Source organism: Oryza brachyantha, chromosome 2 (assembly GCF_000231095.2).
Source record: "Oryza brachyantha chromosome 2, ObraRS2, whole genome shotgun sequence".
Lineage (NCBI taxonomy): Eukaryota > Viridiplantae > Streptophyta > Magnoliopsida > Poales > Poaceae > Oryza > Oryza brachyantha.
Window position 1 is genome coordinate 10,743,389 of NC_023164.2, and position 5,801 is coordinate 10,749,189.

The following is a 5,801-nucleotide window of genomic DNA, read 5'->3' on the forward strand; positions in this document are numbered from 1 at the left end:
AAATTCCGTTGCCGGGCTAAGTTTTGTTATGTTCCCCTGCGGACGGGGCGGGCCAAAACTTTTGGTGCTGGCATAATGGATAACATGCTGCGTTTTAATGAACGGTACGAGTTTTTTTAACGGTGATATGAAATTCGTAATTTCTTTCAAATCGGGAATCGACGGTATGCCTATGTTATGGGCCTATGGTCGTACTCGGGTAGGCGTCAGTCGATATCGCCCATGGCACTTAATTGCGATCGTTAGCCTATGCCTAAACTTTGAGTAAACCCGAATATACTCGGTATTAACTACTCAGCTGAAACGGTTAAGCCAGTCGGCTCGACCTATCCCATGGGCAGAACGTAGCTGAATGCTATATGTCTGGGGAAACATGGCACAAAGTCACTTCCAAACCACTAGGGTCCGGGAGCACTTGTTACAGTGCGACTCGAGTTGGTGATCTCGAAAACTTTGAGAGGAAACCTTTTGGGTAACAGTCCATAGATGACTGTATGTTTAATTGTTACGTATTTAAGAATAGAGTCGGGGGCTACACCTATCGTTGCATCTTCGATGCACCTAATGTCTTCTTTCATTCGGAGCCCTCCATAGCCTCTACAATCACCACAGAGTACTCAGGATTACTCGGGAAGCGCCTGAAAAGCACTCGGATAGTATCCAGCATATAGCTCCAGGATGCGCCTGATGATCAACGATCTACAAGGATGACTTGCGCTGCTATGGATGACTCCGGGGGCTGCTGTGGGATACCTATACCGGGGGTATCCGGAGACTATACAAATATGTACGGTCAACGGGGTACCGAATAGAAAGGAGAATATATCTGTATGGTGTCAGCTAGGAGTCCGGTGCATGCCGGATTACATGCCGTGTACTTCGGACCCGAGCCATAACCGAATTGAGATAGATCTTAGTCTTACTAGATTAGGACTCTGTCATATTTGTAATCCTTCCCCCACTATATAAGGGTACGGAGTGTCCCCCTTGAGGGCAACGGAGATTCATCTGCGCAATACAATGGCCAAGCAGGATTAAGGTATTATCTCGCCACGTCGAGAGCCTGAACGTGGGTAAACTTTGTCCCTCTTCATCATTAACCATCGAATTCCGAACTTGGTAGCCACCCTATAAGTTTATTGCCGATATCAAATGTCGACAACTAGTATCCTTCAGATAACAAAATTCAACAAATATGATATTACAAACTAGAAATGTTGCTTCAACACAGACTTTGAAGATGAATTTGTATACCCAATTCCATATTGTAGACCACTGTATGTCAAAAAGAATAATGATCGTAAAGATGAGGGGAAGTATACAAACCATTTTGTACAAACAAAATAAATAATCATGACATTTGCATTGTACCTTTGAAGGGCTAAGCAATTCGGACTCTTATTTCCCTACTAAAGCTTTTGTGTCCTACATAAGAAACATATTGTATGAAGTGAGATAAGAGAATAGTAGCTTATATGGGTCTCTGCAAGCACTATTCCATTACACACTTGTTGTTTCTTTTTCCCAGCACGGGTTTTAGCACCTGCTAGCAGCTGGTTTGTAGAAATATATTTTGGTCTTGTGGCTTTATCATGGTTGTCAGTGAACAAACTCTTTGAAAGTTTGGAAGCATTCGGTTTCACAGTAGGTGGAATATTTTCTTTTAGTGTTGTGACAATGCTTGTTGGCTCGATCGGGAATTTAAAGCAAAGGTAGTTTATTCGAATAATGTTAGCTTCCATTTGATTCAGAAATATATCACGATAATTGGAGTGCTTCTTCATTTTGGTTACCTGAGGATCTGGGTTTGGTGTTTGAACATTCAATTGCTCATATGTCCATTATTTGTTATATGGTTCTTTTCAGAGATAGCAACTTCATTCTTTGTTGCACTATTGGTCTGAGGGGCAGCAGTTTCAAGGGCAACATTCTGCTCATTCCAAACAATGACAATTAAGCGATGAGCAGCTATAAATATTCTACTTGAAACTTATAAAATAAAAGTACATAGCAGATATAAGCATGCTTTAAGATCTTTTGTCAAGTCTTATGCAAAATAGTTATACACTCAATTATCATGCGATAAAGTATGTAGCAGAAATAGGAATGCTTAAAGTCCCTTTGTCTAGCATTATGCAAAACAGTTATACACTCACTCATCATGCAAGTTAACTTTAAAGTATAAACATTCAAAACAATTATATACCAGAGTTACCTGAGCCATCATTGCTTTCAACTCTAGCATGAGTGAATCTTTAATTGAGTATCTGAGTTGTTCCTTCTCTGCTTATCTCTTAGCAGCTTGCTTTGCTAGCTGCTCTTTTAATCGCAGAAGCTCAAGTTCTTGTTCTTGGACTCTCTCCTAAAGCAATTGGTTTTTATTTGGCTTGGACATGTAGCCATACCCACGTGACTTGGTCGGTTTTGCTCCTGTTGTTTTCTTGTAGGTATCCTAGAAAACAAGGTTTTCTTTAGCAGTGATAGGTGTCGATTCTTCTTGACCCAATTCATCAGATTCAGACATAGACAACTTCGTGGCTGCATTATTCTGCTGAAACAAAAAAAATATATCATATGAATGATGGCATGTTTTGGCATAGAATAAAAGTTGAAATGTTGAAGCGGGGTTATGTGTCAAAATTTTACTCACCTAAATACTCTCAGACATCTCATTTGACCATCTTCCTCTCTTCATGTGAGTAGTCTTAAACAATTCCAAAAGATCTGGCTCAACACCTGTTTCTAGATCTCTCTACAGTGACAATATTATGCTTCATTAATATATCAGTTTAATGTTTAAAGAGTCAAAGAATAACGTAACAACTTCATACCTTTTCCCAACTACACTGAGAAAGGTTTTGAATCCATAACATGCATGGTTTTTATTTGTTGACGATTGGATGAGTTCTGGCTGCTAATCTTCTACAGTGAGTGAACAAGTAATGTTTAGAAACATAAAAATGCACCAATACTTGATTTTTTTAAATTAAATAAATAGTTTCGCAGCTTGAACTTTTTAGTTCCAAAGTACATGATCAAATAGTGCCACTCCACGATATGTAAGTCTTCAGGCTTATGTTTCATTCTTGAATGATAATTGTTATATGCCTTGTAGGTAACACTAAAAGTGGATCGCCAACCTTTGTAGCGCTCTTGGGCAATCTTCCATATCTTTTCCTTAGCATCATCACTTGGCATATCCATCCTCTAATTTTCCTGTTCAAAACAAAGCATATTAATTAATGTATTGCAAGCTTGATATGTATGTGAGATTAATAATATATTGTAACAACAAAACAGGAGGGAAACACTAGGTCACTATTAAAAGAGACACGACATATTTTCAATGTCATTAAGGGACTATTTCTATGTGACATTAATTGAAGGAAGATAGGCCATGAACATACCATCACAGATTCCGCGATTGCAAACTTGACATCTTTGCTCACATCTTTCCAATGCTTCACACCAATTAGAGGAGTATTTAACCTTGTGTACATAACCACTTCATCCACAAATGTACATCTATCATCACCACAGGGACCACCTAGATTGCCAGAAAACTCAATTTTAAGTTTTTGAGTGCAAGCCTTCAGCCTCTTTGCCATTGCAGCTAGCCCTTTCAAGGTACCACGACCAACTTTCTTGTCACCTATTAACGATAAGGAAAGAAAAATCTTACATTGAGCTTTGAACAATAAATAGTGATCTATACCTATTATTAAAGAGAGAAATATTTCTTTCATCCGTCTAATATAAATCTGATTCGCCATGACACTCGCTCTCAATAACCATTGTTGCTACTAAAATAAAATCTATGAAGATTGTAAAACCTGTTGTCTTCTTCATTTTCCTAGCATGAGCTGGCCATTCTGTTGGTGTGGTTGCACTACTGCCATTGCTCTCACCATATTCGTCATCACCATTGTTATAAGACAATGAAAGAATGAAAATATGTGGCATTAGTAGAATCATAATGTGTACTACAAAGTAAATATGCCCAAAGGAAAAATGAGTTACTAATGTCTTTTAGAAAGCCACAATCCCTTAACCATTCAGTGTATGTTGTTATTGTGTCGTCCCGGTATTCGTCTTTTAGATCTGCAAGTTACTAAATATATAAATACATGATTGATGACTATAGTTATAGTTCAATGTAGTTAGTGAAGTAGAATCAACAAATTTATACCTGTAACAAATTTATACCTGTAGCAGTGCCTTTGCTTTGGAGCAACCTTTGTCTGCATTAACAAATCCAGAATCTGCATGACCCCATCTTTATCATCAGACTCGTGATCAGACTCATCATTAGACTCACTCTCCCTCAGTCGTTTTTGGGGTATAATGTTTACAGGTTGGTCTTGTTCTCGATCTTTTGTAAGCACCATCCTGATTTTCCTTTCGGAAGCGGAGCACTGAAGCATATCCTCAACATATCTTCTATAATTAATTATCTTAAGATTGGCTTCAGCATGTGCACATCTCTTCTTGTAGTGCAAGAAGTCCGCCATACCATAACCAAGCTGTTCTTTGAAATTTACCAAGTTAAAGTATGATATGTCACCTGTCAAGTCTAGCTTGGACAAAGCGATCTCCTTCGTCGTTCTTGCATTGGATGATTACAGTCCACATCTCACCAGTCAAGGGGAACACACTGCATGCAGACACAAAATTCAGTAGGCTAACATGTTGAAAATAGGGTTAATTAGATCCATGCTATTATAAATTTACTAGTTTTAAAATATGTCATTACTATTTGACAAATTATAAAAATGCCATTATAATTTCAGAACTATTATAAATATGCCACTCCATACCCCTTAAGTGTATTTTTTAAAAAATTTAGACCATATTGCCCCTATACTGTTCACTGTGCCCTTAATATGTGCAAAGGGCCATATGGTCCAAGAATCATATATTTGAAATAGTTCTAAAATCATAATGGCATCCTTACAATTTGTCAAATAGTAATAGCATATTTCAAAAGTAGTAAATTTATAGTGGCATGAATCTAATTAACCCTTGAAAATATTAGGATGCAAATAAACATATTTGATAGTGATATTAATTAGCAAAACGTCTAAACAAGTTTTGTATTTCTGGCCCAATGACCTAGGTTTTCTCAAGAAGAAATCAAAATGGTTATGGATATAAATAAGTTCAGACCTAGCTATTTTTTATGGCCACGTACAACTTCAAATGGGCGATCTCTTTGTGCAAATGTATATATTGCAGCATACCAGTAATAACAGAACATCCTTGCACAATATCTCACCTGTCGCTTGCGTCAGGAATCAATTGTTCGTCTGCAATACATCGGCGTCCACCATTGGTTGGGAACGACGACGTCGTTGTCCAGCGGCATCTCCATCGCCGGCGGCTTCACCATCGCCGGAGGATATGGCACGAGGGGCAGTTGTCATGGGTGGAATCGCTCAATCAAGAAGCTGCACGCTAGGGCAGTGAAGAACCCTCGTCGCAGATCCGGCGCGCTAGTCTCCTTCGTCGCCTTCCACTCAGCCGAAAGAACCGAAGCCACCGTGGATTTTGGGGGGGGGGGGGGGGGGGGGGGAGTTGGGGCAGCTTGCACGAGAATAAAGAGTGAATCTGTTATTTGGAAAGCGCACATGAAAATTTGAAGGCGCGGCCGCGCGGGCTAAGTTTTAGTTGGGAAACTTTAGGTGCGATATGAAGGAAATTTCAAGTCTGGGAGAGTTTATAAGTCTAAACTTTGTCATTTCATAAGTATAAGTCAGTGGTCCGGTCGATGAGGTATCCCATTTAGCTGCAGGGCCAGCCAA

General features: G+C 39.1%; 1 long non-coding RNA gene across 5 annotated transcripts; it reads right to left on the bottom strand.

The window, feature by feature from the left end:
* Window positions 1-1,070: 1,070 nt before the first annotated feature.
* LOC107303601 lies at window positions 1,071-5,515 on the bottom strand. Of its 5 annotated transcripts, none has more exons than XR_001549559.2 (11): window positions 5,276-5,515; window positions 4,207-4,654; window positions 3,834-4,101; window positions 3,408-3,652; window positions 3,141-3,216; window positions 2,832-2,922; window positions 2,651-2,752; window positions 2,216-2,548; window positions 1,794-1,930; window positions 1,372-1,425; window positions 1,071-1,275 (listed from the first exon to the last, which is right to left on the bottom strand). It is a non-coding gene; the product is annotated as an uncharacterized LOC107303601 (long non-coding RNA). The 5 variants fall into 5 exon arrangements; XR_005811137.1 differs by having other exon boundaries at window positions 4,190-4,654; XR_005811138.1 differs by having other exon boundaries at window positions 2,216-2,551; window positions 4,190-4,654.
* Between the last annotated feature and the right edge of the window lie 286 nt (window positions 5,516-5,801).